The sequence below is a fragment of the Phascolarctos cinereus genome, unplaced genomic scaffold (assembly GCF_003287225.1).
Source record: "Phascolarctos cinereus isolate Bilbo 61053 unplaced genomic scaffold, phaCin_HiC Scaffold_3;HRSCAF=262, whole genome shotgun sequence".
Classification (NCBI taxonomy): domain Eukaryota; kingdom Metazoa; phylum Chordata; class Mammalia; order Diprotodontia; family Phascolarctidae; genus Phascolarctos; species Phascolarctos cinereus.
This window is the reverse complement of record NW_027555736.1, coordinates 125,605,379-125,617,467: the sequence shown is the minus strand read 5'-3', so window position 1 is coordinate 125,617,467 and position 12,089 is coordinate 125,605,379. Positions and strand designations below refer to the sequence as shown.

At 36.3% G+C, this 12,089-nt stretch overlaps 1 long non-coding RNA gene across 1 annotated transcript; it reads right to left on the bottom strand.

Moving 5' to 3' along the window:
* Positions 1–9,537: 9,537 nt before the first annotated feature.
* LOC110192906 (uncharacterized) lies at positions 9,538–10,947 on the bottom strand. The gene is made up of 2 exons (XR_002320308.2): positions 10,842–10,947; positions 9,538–9,875 (listed from the first exon to the last, which is right to left on the bottom strand). It is a non-coding gene; the product is annotated as an uncharacterized LOC110192906 (long non-coding RNA).
* Positions 10,948–12,089: the final 1,142 nt, after the last annotated feature.

Below are 12,089 nucleotides of genomic sequence, written 5' to 3'. Positions count from 1 at the left end.
ACTGGATTATTTCATCTTCACAATAGCTCTTTAATAAAGACAGGATATGTATAATTGTTCCAGTTTTATAGATGAAGAAGGAGAGGAAAGACACATAGAGAGCACAAAATACCAGGGCACATTCATGTATACATGGAGGGAACTTAGGTGGTCAGGGAACAGGAACATCTAAGGGCACACAGATAGGGACACATATGGTCAGGGCAATTCAAGCCTCCAGTTTTGCAAAACTGCCACTGCCCTTCGTTTATGTGACTATACCATTCCCTGCTTGGCTTATCATCTCAGCTGGATGTCACATCTCCATCCTGTCATTTCTTCCGAGTATCTCTGTTGGTGTCCTGGTCTCCAAGCTTTCTCAGCTACCATCTGCACAACTTCAGCTATTTAGCCTCTTCAAGGCCAATTGCTGCTCTCTACTACTATAGGCTATATTACAGTAGCTAGAAAGTTTCTAACCTGACAGAGGAAGGTCTATTCTTTTCAAATTTAGTCAAACTCTATAATCCAGGCAGCAAACAACAAAAGTTAATTCTGTATCTCAGGTTAAGATTAATTATATTCTCTGTATTGACTGTATCATATGTTTATTTGAAGTCTGTGGTCCCAAACAAATAACTGATTTAGGATTAAGAAAGTCCTTTTAACATCTGTTACATCTTTGATTAGGCTCCAGTGTCCCCAAAATCTGTTTCATGGATTCTGTCCTCCTTAAGACCCCACAGAAATTCTATAAAGTCTGGGGCAAGGAAGCCCTACTTTGACATCTCCTAACGTCATGTGGGTATGAACGGAATATTTCTGACTATTTACCTGTCATCCTAACCCATACCGCACGACAAATCCATCTTTTCTTCTATCATAAAATTATTTGATGATATCTTTTACTCCTATATTTTAGAGTTCCTCATGGATCATGTTACAGCCTACTGACTCCCCCCATGTGACTCACTGGTGCCTTCTATGTGGCATTCATTGTTAATTCTTTGGAGATTATTACATTTTATGTTTTTCTGCCATATAGAAACACTGGCAGAAAACAGGTTGAAAAAGATGGGCCTTTGTTTTCGTGGGAAGCCTGGGACCTTTAGAAGAGCTTTAAAACTTCCTGGAGATAAATTAGCCCACGCTTCATGGTCTGTTCAACTTGGGGCCCAATATGTTGTCCATTGATACTGCTTCTTCTAGAGATACTGATGGAGGAACTCTACAGGCTGTGTATCCAAACACATGCTGTCATCTGGGCAATAGCTAATCTTTATTCATTTTGACTCTCTTGTATAGATGGTCAGGCCAAATTGTTTTGACTGATTACAGCTCTATCATAGATTCAGTGTTTTCTGGGTTTAATGTAGTCAACACAATGTCATCTGCAAACAGAAGCATCCAGAGGACCTCACCATTCACAGAGTTCCTTTTCAACTTAGACTTTTCCCTGGATCATCTCCATCATAGTGGCAAACACCTTTGGCAAACATAACTCTTTCTATTTTATACCTTGCCTGATGTTTACCATCCAAGAGTTATTGAACAGAGTGATTTCTGTTGTTATAGCTTTCAAAAAATCTTGAGTGATTTTAATGTATAGGTGAGATGTACCTTTTTGTAAGAGCAGTGTTTTGTTCTAACAAATCAAAAGCTTTTCATAATCAACAAACAATAATAATAGTGGGAACAACATATTGAGAATAGTCCACTTGATTTCCCTATCTTTGTTTTCTTTAGTCTCACTTCCATTTTTTCATATAACACTTCAGGTGCTTCAATGTTAAAGTCTAAATGCATTTGGTTCCATTGATTTGATGTTGAAAAGAATTTGCTATAAAAAACTTTGCAGATTTTCTTTTTCATTTTTCATCCAATTGTTGTCCTTCCATTTTCATAACTATATGTGCTGGGGGTGGTTTTGATTAGTTTGGCTTTTTGCCAAGCATTTGATAAACCTGTGTTTTGAGGGCCACTCTTCCTCACTATTGAGCAAAAATGTTAGTCATTTTCTGCTGATTTTCTCTCTAAGACATTTCAAATAAGTTTATATTCTAAATTGATTTTGCATTTAGCTGTCACATATCTTTCCACTTGACAAAGAACTCAAGAGGTGTTTTCTAGGCTATCTTATTCTCCTTATTCTAATGACTGATTTGTAGTAATTAATCTTCCTTTGGAAATGAGACTAGTCTCTGTCAATGTCTATTTTTCTATCCATTTCCTATTTGTTAGTGACATCAACTGGGTTAAATAGGTTAGATTGGAGTTGCCTCACATCAACTGAATGCCATATCTTTTCAATTTTATTCTTTCTTCTAGCTATGTATTGATTTTAATAATTGCTTTATTCAGTCAGTGGTCTGACTGCACCCAGAGTGTAGAATCTGAAATGATTTCTACATTGGTTATGTTTTTTACTGTCTGTTAAAATTTGTTATAATCAATTTCATTTTTGGTGATTTCATTTGGTGCTCACCACCTATGTTTAAATGAATGAATGAATAAAGTGGGTAAGACCCAAAACTGTTGAAAATAACTTTTAATTTATCTATTTATTTATTTTACATAGCACTTTATTTTTTTCTCATTTTTAAAAATTTTATTAATTTATTTTGAGTTATCAACAATCACTTCCATATGCTTTTGAGTTTAAAAATTTTCTCCTGCTTCCTCCCCACCCCCCTCCCCAAGATGGCACACAATCTCATATAGGAATAGCTTTTAATTTAAAGAGTGAAATTGCTGAAATAATCACACATTTTTAGGCATAGTATCTCAAAACTATATTAGCCTTCTTTAGGTGGAAGAGTTAGTCTAATTAGGATCAAAAAAGCTTTCATTTAGTGAAAAGGAAATAATAGGATGATAGATTTGGAGAAGAAAGGGACCTAAGTAACCAACTTCTTCAAACCCTTCATTTTGTAGATAAGGAAACTGAGGCCCAGCCCAGAGAGGGTGACTTGCCCAAAGTCACACAAATAGTAAGAGTCAGCATATAATTATTATTTGATCAGCAGAAGCAAGTTTGAAATACTATTCATAATAAACAATTGATGAACAAATTGGTCCTATTGGTACAAAAATGGTAGCTACTAGGGATACAACAACAAAAATGACAGTCCTTGCATTCAAGTTACTACATTCTGTTGAGGAAAACAAAGTGTATATATACAAATAGATGTAAAATATCTAAAATAAAAGAAATACAAGGTAATAGGTGGGGGTAGGCACTAGATATGTGATATGATAAAATACTATGATAAAAATACGTTATTATTCTCATTGCATTTAGGGTGATGGAATGAAAAAAAAATCATTGAACAAGAAGCCTGGGTTATAGTCTGTGTTCTGTCACTAATATCTCCTGAGCTCATTTTTTTTAATTTGTAAAATAATGTGGTTGGATGTTGTTCCTTTTAGGTCTCAAATTCTGTGATTACTACCATCCTGCTCTAGGTGTAGTGTGTCCACCCTTTCCTACTGTTGCTACAATTGCGAAAGAAGGGAAATTGAACTATGTAAGAAAGGAAATACAGCAGCTCCTTCCAGGAGCATTGACGCAGGCACCAGCTGCTTTCCCATTCCTAGGCTGGTTTTAGGTAGCATTTAAAAGCAGAGTTCATAGGCCTCTGGGCTGATGCTCCTGAAATTGGCCTTATACAAAGGCTGCAAATATGATTATATTAGAAGGAGAAGGAACAAAAGAACTAGCTAGGCAAAGCAATGCAGCTCTGGGGAGGTTTGTTACATGTGTGGTTTGTCCCTAGGAGTCTTTTGCATTTGCCTTTGGGATAAACTGCTGGAAATTTCAGGCACAGAATGCACCAGTCTGGGGAAATGATACCTGTGTCTCGAGGTCAGCTTGTATCTCTGTCCTTGAAAACATTTCCTGGGCCCTTTCCTGTCCCCTTCAAGAAGTGTTTCTGTCAGAGGTTTTTGGAGCCTAACAATTATTAACATTTCTGCTTATTAACTTATTGAGATTTGTAAAAAAAAAAGTATTTCATTCCTGATTTGCCACTAAAATGAATATATAGAAAGACATAACAATTCTACTTAAAATTTTATTTACATGTTTACAAACAGTGGCATTCATCTCCACATTGTTAAACGTAGGAGAATGAGAGAAGTGCTCAGTGTAACACTGTATTATTTTAGATATAAGGGAAAGAAGAATTGAGAAGACAAGAAAGAAGGAACTGAAGTGTGGAATCACTTATCAAAATCATAACAGGCTGTTGGGACAAAGGAGTTCCAGTTCTTCTAGCCAGTGCTTTTTGTACTTAGGTCCACATTATCATATCTAATAAATCAAAGGACAACGTCTAAAGCTGTCATCACTAGAATCCCTTCTACCAAGTATACTGCAGAAAATGTTGACAGCACATTTGGCTGAGTCATGGTAGCTTGCAATGCAGCTTTCCTTACTGACAGCTATTCAATAGAGAAATAAAGGATTTGGGGCATTGGTGTTGTCACCCAGGTACCTATTCTGAGCAGCCCTGTCACTTAATCTTTCGGATAGCATCTCTGTTGACTTGATTCAAAAAGCAATGCAAACGTTACTTTGCTAACAGATGTCATATTAGAAATCTTACTTAACCATCATGAGCAATTTGAATCCAGGCAGTTCTTCAATTAAAACATCTTCTAGAATGCAGTGCCAGGGCGGCAGTCTCCACGCTGTCCTTTGTTTCCTTCTTTAGTCTTTTGGGTGATTATCTTAATCTCTAGTACCTAAGGAGTAGGACTTTTAAGGTACTGGAGAAGGTAGCTCATATATCAGGGATACTTTTGGGTAGCCTGGTCTGCAGTTGGAGTCTGGAAAACCCTTCACCTAAAAGATATTTTTGAGTTAGGCTGTATTGTATAAGTGAGGGTTTAATTTCTAATCCTCAAACAAGCAACTTGGTAGCCTTGAGGATGTCGGATGGGCAAAAATAAGAACTGCTAAAATGAGTTTTAGATATATAGAAACCCCTCATTGCTCTAAATCAGGAGTTCTTAAACTTTTTTCTGTCATGGACCCTTGGCAGTCTACTGAACCCTATGGATTATTCAGAATATTGTTTTTAAATGCAAAAAATGCACAGTTACAATGGAAACCAATTATATTGAAATAGTTATTAAAATATTTTTAAATATTTTATGCCTGGAAATCATGGACTGCAGTTTAAGAACCTCTGCTCTAGGTGTTCTTTGTATTCTTGTAGGTATTATTTGGATTCCTAGGACACCAACCAAGTTGTTTCCTCCTCCCCTCCCTGGCACCTCTCAACTGCTTGAAGTCTGATTTGTACCTCCTTGTCTTATAGCAGCAGATAACAGAATTTGAGAACTATATCATCTAAACTAAACATCTCATTTTACAGGGAAACAAGTTGAAGGCCAGAAAAATGATGCGATTTGGCCAAGGTCACATCGGCAGTAAGCAACAGAGTCTGGATTTGAATCTGTGTCTTCTGACTACAAATCCCATGAACTTTCTAAATCCTGCTACTTTCCAGGCTTCTCTTTCCTAGTCCATGGTGCTTTTCGTTATGCCATTTGGTCTCAAATATTTCCTTTGCAATTAAAAGGAAACAAATAGGGGACAGTTAGGTGGCATAGTGGATAGAGCACTGTCCCTGAAGTCAGGTGGACCTGAGTTCTAATCTGGCCTCAGACCAAACACTAGACACTTACTAGCTGTGTGACCCTGGGCGAGTCACTTAACCCCAATTGCCTAAAAATTAAAATAAATAAATAAATAAAAAGGAAAGGAGTAGGAAAAACATGGAAACCACCTTACATAGACCCAAGCAGTTTCAGAATACGGATGCAACTCAAAGGGTGGGGTGTTTATTATCGTTCTTGTTTTGTAGTGTACCTGTGTAAATTTATACATTTGTATGTTGGGAAGGTAGATGGAAAAGTTGATAATGCATGCTTTCCTTACTCATTTAGAGAGGAAGAGTAGAAATTCTTCGACTCTAATACTTTAGAAGTAGGGTATTTTCCTTTTACTTAGTAACTAACCATATAAGTATAGATGAAATCTTTCAACTGTGTACTCAAACACTTAAGCAAAAAATATGATGGTAATACTAAGGTAAGAGAGCTCTAGGGGCAGCTAGGTGGCACAGTGCATAGAGCACCAGCCCTGGATTCAGGAGGACCTGAGTTCAAATCCAGCCTCAGACACATAACACTCACTAGCTGTGTGACCCTGGGCAAGTCACTTAACCCTGTTGCCTAAACCAAAAGAAGAAGAAGAAGAAGAAGAGAGCTCTAGATCCATGGAGTGCTGCAATTTAATCTTAGCTTGCCAAAGACTTGTTTAGCTACTCTAGGGTAAGGTATTTAATCTCACTAAGAAGGGTGATGTAAATACTAATCATCTATCTAGGTTTCTTCTGGGGGAAAAAAAACACATACAAGTAATTACAAATAAAAATTTAAATGTGATTTTAATTATTTTTAGTCATGCATGGATGGGCTGGTCATAGATGGTGTTAAAGTAATGACTCCTTTTTAATTGACATACTTAAGCTCATATATGTAATCATATCCCCTTTAGAGTAGTACCCTTCATGGGCTATTAATTTATTCCAAGTATGCTGCCATTCCTTAAAATCAATAAGCATTTACTAAGAACCTACTATGGGGCAGGTGATGTGCTCAATTCAAGGGAGACAAAGATAGACCAAAGAAACAGTGCCTGTTGTTAAGGAATTCATATCTAATGGGAGAGACAACATGCCAACAACCACATACAAACGAGATAAAACAATCAGAGGGAAGGCATTCACATTAAGGAGGACCAGGAAAGGTCAGAAGTTAGTTAAGACTTGAAGGAAGCCGGGGAAGCCAGAAGGCTGAAGGAGGCAGAGAATTCTAGGCCAAAGGGACAGCAAATGATAACACACAGAGTTAGGAGATGGAGTGTCACGTCTAAGAAACAGCAAGGAGGCTGCGTCATTGGATCACAGAGAAAGGGATGAGATGACTAAAAGGTAACAAAGGCCAGGATATGAACAGCTTCCAAAACCAAACTGGATTTTATATTTGATCCTAGAAATAACAGGATAATAAATAAACACTAAGTTTATTGATAGATAGAGAAGGAGAGAAGGGTGACATGGTTAGACATACTTTAAGATCAATTTAGCAGCTGAACAGAGGACATGGTGGACACAGGAGAGACTGAAGGAAGAGAGTAACGAAAGGAAGGGAATACCAATAGTTCTTACAATGTAATTTGATTTTTAAGGGCAACTGTGTAGTGAAAGAGATAAAGCACTGGCCCTGGAGTCAGGAGGACCTGAGTTTAAATCTAACCTCAGACATTTAATGGCTGTGTGATCCTGGACTTGTCACTTGATCTTCATTGCCTCAAAAAAAAATGTATTTTGGTTTTTAGAGAGTTGCCTGGGGACACAGAAGTCAAAAGTCTTGTCTAGTGTCCCATAGCTAATAAGTGTCAGAGGCACATCAATCTAAATCTTCTTGAACCAATGGTGATCATCTTACCCACTACACCCCTACTACCTCTTGTCATGAAGAGAAAAGGCTGGTAAATAAGATATAGTGGAGAGATATTTTGCACAGTCACTAGAAATGGTACTTATTAGCTGCGTGACTCTGATTCTCAGTTTTCTTTTCTTTTTTCTTTTTTTTTTTTTTTGGATCTACTCTAGGTCCATGATTTTGTTACTGTAGTAGGGAATCCCCAGTAAGGAAGCTACTTCAGCCAAGGTGGATCTGCCTTTATTCTGCAATTTATGATCTCAGTGTGTTGCTATTGGCCCTGAGAAGTTAACACAGGGGATAGAGTGCTGGGCCTGGAGTCAGGAAGACTAATCTTCCTGAGTTCACATCAGGCCTCAAACACTTACTGTGTGACCCCAGGGCAAGTCACTTAACCTTGTTTAGCTCAGTTTCCTCATCTGTAAAATAAATTGGAGAAGAAAAGGGCAAACCCCTCCAGTATCTTTGCCAAGAAAATCCCCAACAGGGGCAGGAAGAATCAGCTGTGACCAAAGCAACAACAACAACAATAACAACAAAGAAGTTAAATGACGTGCCCAGGGTCATTTAGCTTGTCTTCCTAAGCTGAGACTGACTCTATCTCGTGCAACGTATAGGCATTTAAATTTCTCTGTAAATAAGTGTTAAAGATTTGTGTAACTCAGGAAAGTTATAGGCTTTCATTTCAAGGTGAAATTTCTGATAATTTTTTTTAAGTATATGCTCATGATAAATGTCTTCCCACAGATATAATATTTAAATTGAAGCTTTGAGAGCTGATTAAAACTTTTCCCACTTCTTATATCTGTAAGGCTTTTCTCCTGTGTAGACACTCAAAAGTAGAGTTTCTTAACTTGGAGTCAGTGAGCTTAAAAAATCAATATCTGTATTTCAATATAATTTATTTCCTTTGTAATTTTATGTATATTATTCATTTAAAAATATTATTCTAAAAAGAGGTTCGTAGGCTTTCTCAGACTTCAAAAAAGGTTAAGAACCCCTGTTCTAAAGATTGTAGCCTCAAATCAATATCCCATCCTGCCTCTCCCAATTTGTAAAATAGAGATTATATAAGTATTACTTAATTCACAAGATTATTGTGAGAAAACTCTTTATAAACCTCAAAGCTTCATATAAATGTAAGTAATTTTTTCAAGCTGGGTGATTTTTTTTTAAATTGCAAATGAGATATAATTAAAGGAATGTCTTTTTTTTGCTGGATTTTACTTGGGAGGTTTGGGACATAAGCAGTTGCTGTAGCAGAGAGAAATACAGTTAGAAAGTATTGAACTTCAAATTTTCAAATAAAAAAACATGTGAAAGACCTCCTAAATGCTGTTTGCTTTTAATGTCTTTGGTGCCAAATCTATAATTTTTAAAAATCTTTCATCAAATAACTATTTCTTTGTTCTCCTTTCTCTTTTCCTTTAAAAGTTAATCATTCAGATTGAGTTGTGATAAGACTTCATTACCTCTTTCAAATGCAAAGATGACAAGAAACAAAACTCGACTACTTCCTTATAACTTGCTTACAAAGGGTGCTAAGTGAAATGACCTCCCAGACCTCAGAAGTTACTCTAAAAGGCTCATTAGCTAAGTCTCTGAATGTTTCCTATGGATGCCATTTCGCTTTCAATTAATCCCTACATTTTGTATTTGTACTTTGCTATGTACTATACTGTTCAAACTGTCTCTGAGCAGAAAAAAAAATCCATGTTTCTAAAAAAAATAAAAAGAACCTAAGGAAAATAAATACTGATTAGAAGTTATTATATTTTTTATTATTTGTATTGCAGAATCATTTTTAATGCAGGTCAAATCATGTTCTGTTGTGCACGTAGTATTGTATCAACATCTACCCCACTAGAAAATAGCTCACTTACAACACGTATATTTATCTTTTCTCCCAGACCCCAATGTTAAAATGAGATTCTACTGTCATTATAGCTATCATGCTGTAATTGAAGTTTCTACACACACACACACACACACACACACACACACACAACTTATTCTAATGTTGCAAAGTAATCCATAATATACTATTAATATGTGGTCTTTATTTTCAGTAAGACTTTGTAATTTTTCTCCTTATACAGTCATTGCAAAAAAAAAAATCTCATGTAATGAAAATGGATAGATTGCCTGCATTGTACATGGATACCTTTGGAATTCTAAGACAGAAAAGGAGCAAGGTGTCTTGTTCATGTGGAGGATGAATGAAAGAAACATGGCCAAAAGTCACCCTGGATAAGAAAGTGGAGAGGGGTTTAATTGCATTCATGCGAGTAATGCTCAGGAGTACTCACACATAAAATCAAGGATTCCTTCAAAGTATAAGAACCAGGTGATTAAGATTACAGCTTCCAGTGCATGTTCTGAAAAGGAGGAAAGGAAGAGAAGCCATTATTACATAGTACATCTTTACTATGCTGCAAAGAAACTACAGTACCTAGTGCAGAAATAAATCTTTCATGGTTGGAGACTATGAATTAGCTTGAGGAAAACTGACTACCTATCAGTATGTTGGTACTGGTTATTTTTAAAACTATAGTTCTTTTAACAGTGCAGAAGCCTGTATTGCTACAATCAATTAACTATGGACTCCTGCTAGAACTTATAGTGTGTTAGAATATTTGCTGGAAAATTAATATTGTGTCAAAATGTGAATCTTCAAGTACAGAAGTTAAAACATTTAAGTTGAAGTCCAAATTTATAGTTAGTGTTGCAAAAATACAGATTTATGCACTGTTAAAAGAACCACGTGGAATTTCCTAATCAAAGATTGTTTAAAACAGAGCTTGAAAGATTGTTTAAAACAGCAATTTTCATACAAAATGAACTCCCAGAAAATGCAGCATTCTTTCAGACTAAAAGAATGCAAATGGAAAAAGTAGAATGGAAAAATCAAAATGGCTTCAAGTATTTGACCCATATGGAGTTATGAAAAACATTTCAGTGGCAGGACAAAAGCTCTCTCGTTCAAGCACTTCCAGGGCTGTGCTTTCACTAAATATATCCTGTGAAGAGTGTTTCGTTTCTCCACCCCTTTGCTAAACCAATCACATTTTAACAAACAGTGCTGGGGTCCCTTGGGACAAGCAATGCAGAGGTAACAATGCCCTAGTTACAAGACTAAAATATTTGTTCAGAGCAAACAGCGCCTATCCAGAACTACAGTGCTTCTTTCACACATTATTTTGGGAGGAAGAAATACAAAGCAAACAAAACTGTTAACTTTTTGAAAATGCAAAACCTTTGCATGTCTTTAAAAGTACGTAATTTTTGTTACATGTATTTAATCTTCTGTAAAATAGAAATAAACGTCTAGAGCCAAATACTACCTCTTCTGATGCTTTTGATTGTACAAACCCATTTTTTTTTTTCAGTTGCAATCAGTTATAGGCGTGAGTCCCTGTTCTGCTTGCTTCCTGATAAATTTGTTCCTTGTAGGTGTGACCAAGAGTCAGCTCATTTGGTTTACTGCCACTTTAAAACCACTACCCATTTCCTAATTGGACAAATGAATCATTGTTTCCTTTTGAAAAAATTAAGGGAGGCTGTGCTCTCGATGTTTATAAAAAAGGCAAAATTAATTTTTTAACTGTTTGTCTTTCGACATAATCAGGAAAAATGATCAGGAATGCAGGAGAATTAACTCGTGTTTGTTTTCTTTACATAAGTAGTAGCCTCCTGACTGCCTCACAGCTCTTAAAGGACAAGGAATTTATATTGCAGAGATACACATTTAAAGAAGCCTAAAATTAGGGATTTCATTCTTTAGTGTTTGAGGAGTGTCCTATAACCTTAGATTCAAGATTCAGCCTGATTGTTAAGCTTTAGTAACAAGGTGTAAAATGGTAATAGGCTCGTGAATTTTGATGTAAGATGTGTGCTAAATTACCTCTTCTCGACTCCCATCACCACCTTTCCTCCATTAAAAAAGAAACTTCCTGGCAGTTTAATAGTGTCTTTACCTACATTACGCAAAATAAAGTTAAGCAGCATTGGCCCCATTGGGAGGTTATGGTGCCTTGTATCTAAATAAGGGAAAGCATTTTGCTAGGAAGGCATTTTTCTTGTTTTCTAAACCTATCCAGCACATACGGCAACATAAAATAATGTAAAGAAACTGACTCCAACTCAAAAGACTTGGATCCTTGTGACCTCTGGCATCTCATTACCTCTCCCTGGCCTTCCTTTCCTTTTCTGTACAATGTAAGATTGAAGCATCCCCTATGACTCTATATTCTAATTGTCATTTTTTGGTCTCATCCCTTTCTCTTCCTCTTGCTCCAAAGAAAATATTAAGAAGATAGATACAAGCAAGGAGGGAGGCAGAAAAGGAAAAAAAGGAAAATAGCAGCTTACATTTATATATGTTCTTAGATTTATAAATTACTTTCCTCACCATTGCAAGTAGTAGTTAGTCTAAGTATCATCTCTATTTTTCAATGACATCTGAGGGTTAGAGAAGTTGTGACTTACCTGTAATTATGTGGCTAGAACTTAAACTCAGGTCTTCCGATTCCAAGTCTAAGATTAGGACACTGATTAAAATTAGACCTAACCTAGAGTACAATATTCCTCTC